The sequence below is a fragment of the Amblyraja radiata genome, chromosome 28 (assembly GCF_010909765.2).
Source record: "Amblyraja radiata isolate CabotCenter1 chromosome 28, sAmbRad1.1.pri, whole genome shotgun sequence".
Lineage (NCBI taxonomy): Eukaryota > Metazoa > Chordata > Chondrichthyes > Rajiformes > Rajidae > Amblyraja > Amblyraja radiata.
The window spans coordinates 27,217,643-27,223,642 of NC_045983.1; the positions used below are offsets into that span (position 1 = coordinate 27,217,643).

Below are 6,000 nucleotides of genomic sequence, written 5' to 3' on the forward strand. Positions count from 1 at the left end.
ACATTAACTTCTCTAACTTCAGATAGCCCTTGCTTTCCCTCTCTCCATCCCCTTCCCAGTTCTCCCACCAGTCTTAATGTCTCTGACTACATTCTATCTGTCCCGCCCACTCCCCTGACATCAGTCTGAAGAAGAGTCTCGACCCGAAAGGTCACCCATTCCTTCTCTCCAGAGATGCTGCCTGCCCCGTTGAGTTACTCCAACATTTTGTGTCTACCTTCAATATAAACCAGTATCTGCAGTTCTTTCCTACACAATGGAAGCGCTTGGCCATAAAATGCAGTCTAATGCCTGGGCAGCTAACAGTCATGGAGTGATACAGTGTGGAAACAGGCCCTTCGTCCCAACTCGCCCACACCGGCCAACATGTCCCAGCTACACTAATCCCACCTGCCTGCGCTTGGTCCATATCCCTCCAAACCTGTCTAACTGTTTCATAAACATTGGGATAGTCCCAGCCTTAACTACCTCATCTGGCAGCTTGTTCCATCCACCCACCACCCTTTGTGTGAAATAGTTACCCCTCAGATTCTTTATTAAATCCTTTCCCCTTCACACATGTCCTCTGATCCTAGATTCCCCTACTCTGGGCAAGAGTATACATGATATATAGATATACACACACACACACACATGTACACAGGATGAAGGATAAATGTTCTCTGAGGTACCCTCAGAGAGTTGCTGGAAATTGCTTGCATTCATCTGTCTAAGCAGATGGAGCCTTTGTTAAGCAATCACATTTAAAATCTTGCACCTTTGGCAATGCGTCTCTCCTCAAGGACAGTGCTGGTAACATCAGTTTAGATTACATGCTCATGTTTTGATACGAGACTTAATTTCATGACCTCCTGTCACCTGTAACAGCCTGCGCACATACATATTTCATAAATCTATAGGGCAAACTGCAGATGCCGGTGTAAACTGAAGATAATTTTTTTTAATCGGATCAGATGAGAGTGACACAGTGTGGAAACAGGCCCTTCGGCCCAACTTGCCCACACTGGCCAGCATGTCCCAGCTGCACTAGTCCCACCTGCCTGCATTTGGTCCATATCCCTCCAAACCCATCCTATCCCTGCACTTGTCTAACTGCTTCTTAAACGTTGGGATAGTCCCAGCCTTAACTATCTCCTCCAGCAGCTTGTTCCATATACACACCACCCTTTGTGTGAAAAAGTTATCATAGAAACATAGAAAATAGGTGCAGGAGTAGGCCATTCGGCCCTTCGAGCCTGCACCGCCATTCGATATGATCATGGCTGGTCATCCATCTCAGTATCCCATCCCTGCCTTCTCTCCATACCCCCTGGTCCCTTTAGCCACAAGGGCCACATCTAACTCCCTCTTAAATATAGCCAATGAACTGGCCTCAACTACCTTCTGTGGCAGAGAATTCCACAGATTCACCACTCTCTGTGTAAAAAAAGATTTTCTCATCTCGGTCCTAAAATACTTCCCTCTTATCCTTAAACTGTGACCCCTAGTTCTGGACTTCCCCCAACAACGGGAATAATCTTCCTGCATCTAGGGACATGGGACATGATCCCTCAGATTCCTATTAAATCTTTTCCCCGTCACCTTAAACCCTCGGTCCTCGATTCACCTACCCTGGGCAAGAGACTCTGTGCATCTGCCCGATCTATTCCTCTCATGATTTTGTACACCTCTAAAAGACCACCCCTCCAGGGAGTAGAGTCCCAGCCAACTCACAACCTCCCCCGATAGTTCAGGCAGCTAGCTTCCTGCCAGTTTACATCTGGGATCTCAACAAGGATAAAGCTAGTGAAAGTCAGCAGTTAACCTCCAGCACGTCCCCCTCTGCTGTGCAGGCTGTGCTACTTGCTAAGAACAGAGGACGAAAAAAAATGTGACAATGCAAGGCCTGACCATAATCACAATAACAAAAATCCAAACGGGGTTTTTTTCGCATCTCAGATTCAGAGAAAGCTTATCAAGTCTGTTTTTCACAGGGCCAGTGCCCCAACTGGACTGCAGCAGCACCAACAGTCCATTGGATTAGAAAGATTTTTTCTATTACATTTGCTTTGAGAGCTCAACTGATACGTTCGCAATCCCCCAGGGTCCTGGTGGAACAAAGGTACACAAAAAAGCTGGAGAAACTCAGCGGGTGCAGCAGCATCTATGGAGCGAAGGAAATAGGCAACGTTTCGGGCCGAAACCCGGAAGGGTTTCGGCCCAAAACGTTACCTATTTCCTTAAGGGTTTCGGCCCGAAACGTTGCCTATTTCCTTCGCTCCATAGATGCTGCTGCACCCGCTGAGTTTCTCCAGCTTTTTTGTGTATCTTGGTGGAACAAGATGTCTGTTCCGCAAATAGGCAGCATTACGAGCCACATGTAATGCACAGCAACATGGCCCGACGAAATCAGTCCATTCTCATTAAATACCCAGTGAGGCCATCTGAAGAAGAAACTCTTCAGCTTTCTGTAACACTTGCAATTACGGCCACTATTTTTCCGTTCACTAAACTCAAGGGGGGGGGGGGGGGGGTGTCTGTTATTGCTGACTGTCCGCTATAAAAGAGCACAAGAAGTGGCATTTCATGTATAGAGACCCATGTACAATACATGTGCAGTATCTGAGATGCTTATCTAAGATGTATCCAAGTGCCTACATATAGTGATACATGTACTGAACTGTATATCAAAATGAACTTCACAGTACCTCGGTAAATATGACAACTAAAGTGCCATAAAGTATAAAATGTAGGCTTATTAAGAACAACACTGACAGAGGCTAGACACAAAAAGCTGGAGTAACTCAACAGGACAGGCAGCATCTCAGGGTAGAAGGAATGGGTGATGTTTTGGGTTGAGACCCTTCTTCAGACTGAAGGGTATTTGTCCGAAGAAGGGTCTCGACCCGAAACATCACCCATTCCTTCTCTCCTGAGATGCTGCCTGTCCCGCTGAGTTACTCCAACCTTTTGTGTCCATCTTCAGTTTAAACCAGCATCTGCAGTTCCTTCTGACAAACACTGAGAGAAGTGTCCTTTTCGGGTAAAACATGAGAGCAAAGCTTTACCTGCCCCGAGCTACAAAGCTCCAAGGCCTCAGGACAGCAAGATAGACACAAAATGCTGGAGTTACTCAGCGGGACAGGCAGCATCTCTGGAAAGAACGAATGAGTAGCTTTTCGGGTCGAGACCCTGTTTTCAAACCGAAGTCAGGGGAGAGGGAGATACATAGATAAGGAAGTGCAAGGTATGAAAATAGGACAAAGGGGATGGCGATCAAGGAAAATGTAGAATATATCATCGTTAGCCGGGAGAAGGAAACAACAAAGCAAACAGAGATAAAATATATTCGGAGACAGTCAGACTGGGAAGGGGAAGGACAGAGAGAGGGAAAGCAAGGGTTTCTTGAAGTTAGTCAATGTTCATACTGCTGGGGTGTAAGCTGCCAGCCATGGCCAAGAAAGTGGCTGGGGTTCGTGTCAGTAGGCACGGCAGAGGAAGTGACCGGGAGTGGCGTCTCCATACTGGCCTGGCGGTAAAGTTCAGAAGATCTGCCTGCTGCAACCAAATTCGTTATATATAAAGAGGTCCATAAAATCAAGGGTTTACTGTACCACAAAAACACTCTGCAATTTCTCCTTTTCATATATTCAATTTATTCTCTGTCCACAATACCTCGCCTGGGTGACTATAACTGTAATTCACCTGCAACTCATTGCATTCAAGAGTTTAAGTAAAGGGCCTGCCCCCCTTGGTGATTTTTTCGGCGACTGCCGGCATCATATCAGTGTCACTAAAAGATTTTGAACATTTCAAAATCCAGCGGCGACAAAAAAAAGTTGCGACACTAGAAAAAAACACCACGCGCCATACTTCATCATGCCGCAAATGTTTCGGTGACCTGATACGTCAGTCAATGATGCCGACAGTCGCCGAAAATAATCGCCAAGTGGGACAGGCCCTTAAGTAGACAACAATAAATCCATGACGGTGATGTTGATAGGATGAGATGGCTCGGGTGAGAGGAGGCTCATGTACAGCATACACTAATTGGGCCAAATGGCCTGATTTGCTCCTGTAAATTCCATGTAATAAGGTGAGCAGAAATGAAAAGCTTATTTAAAAAAACAGTACCAGGACTGATTCCTTCATTCATCATCGTTGAAAACATTAGCAACGCAGTGGCGCTGGTTTCCGACGGGAACGGTGACGGACGCACCACACATCCCTGTCCTCCAGTTCCTGCGGACTTCCGCCGCTGGAAGTATAGGATGTTGGTGTGTGTGTGTGCTTCATCATCATTCCTTACAATGCCATGTACGACAGTGATCGCAAATTCTACTGAAGTGTGGATGGCCTTTGGCTCGCTAGAAGCTCATCTGCCCTTTGACAGGTCTTGTTTTTGGTCCCGCTGGGGGTCCACAGCCCCCTCCTTACCTGGCAAACCAGGTGGGGGACACGGTTTTGTTGCCGACTATCCGACCATGGAGCAGGTAGCGCGGGATTACATGGTACCCGTGGTGGGGGGGGGACTCCCCCCGACCTGACATGGACTGATAGAGGGGATAATGCCCAGAGGCAAAGAGTTTGGTACATTATTGAGATACTACACTTGATTTTATTCCGTTCCAAAGCAACCAAATGTATCCTTTAAGCCTTTTATACCATTAAGCACCACGAGAAGCGATGCAATTTCAGCTCTTATTCAATTGCATCTCCTCAATGTGCGAATTACTGCATTTTGGGAGGTTAAACCAAGACAAGACGTAACTTACGCAGTAAATAGCAGGGCTTTGGAGCGCGTTGTAGAATAGGGAGAACTAGGGTTACAGGTAACAATTCTCAGATAGTGGCGATGCAGGTGAAGGAGGCATTTGGCACACTTGGCTTCCTTGCTCATGGCATCGAGCCCAAGAGTTGGCACGTCTTGTTACAACCGTACAAGGTGTGTGCGAGACCCGACTTGGAGTATCGTTTAGACTTTAGAGATACAGCGCAGAAACAGACCCTTCGGCCCACCGAGTCCACGCCGGACCAGTGATCCTCTGTGCTACCACTATCCTACACACTAGGGACAATTTACAATTTTATCCAAGCCAATTAAACCTACAAACTTATGTCTTTGGACTGTGGGGGAAGACCGGATCACCCAGAGAAATCCCACACTTGGGTAGTTTACACCCCAGCGGTATGAACATTGACTTCTCCAATTTCAGGTAGTCCTTGCTTTCTCCGTCTCTTCCCAGCTCTCTCACAGCCTACGGTCTCCACCTCTTCTTTTCTTTTTCCTGGCCCCCCCCCCCCCCACATCAGTCTGAAGGGTCACGACCCGAAACGTCGCCTATTCCTTCGCTCCATAGATGCTGCCTCACTCGCTGAGTTTCTCCAGCATTTGTGCCTACCAAAGATTTATGTCAAATCTTTTTAAATAAATCAAACGTGTGTTTTAATTTATCCTGTAAATGGTAAATGTATCATTAACAGAGTAAATGTTAATGCTAAATACTTCATTATTAACTGTTAACGGCAAGTGTAGCAAAAACAGCCTACAATCTTAAATGTAGCAAAATATGCCATCGTCTTTATCTTAGAGAAATATGCCATGGGCCTTCACTGAAACACCATCAATCAAAAACTCCACACAAGGACCAGGTGATTAATATCTTGATCAAAGAGGAAGATTTTAAGATATGCCTCAAAGGACAAAAGAAATATGGAATGATTTGAGTGGGTTAAAGGGCTGTAGCGACTGTTCAAAGCCTGTACAAGGTGTGAGCGAGATAGACACAAGCATAAAGACTGCACATGTAGAGTGTTCCAAGTTAACAAGCACCCAAATTATACACTGCCTACACAAATAAATGTGCCATAGTGAGGCCAATCGCAAATAGGAAGACCAGCACCTCATATTTCGCTTAAGCAGCTTACACCCCAGCAGTATGATTAATATTGATTTCCCCAACTTCAAGTAACCCTTGCCTTCCCTCTCTCTCCATCCCTCCCCCACCCTAGTTCTCCAAC

The 6,000-nt window shown here is 46.2% G+C and overlaps 1 protein-coding gene across 1 annotated transcript in view; it reads right to left on the reverse strand.

Annotated features, from left to right (window-relative positions):
- auts2 (activator of transcription and developmental regulator AUTS2) overlaps positions 1–6,000 on the reverse strand; it is a 1,005,438-nt gene that overhangs the window by 718,448 nt on the left and 280,990 nt on the right.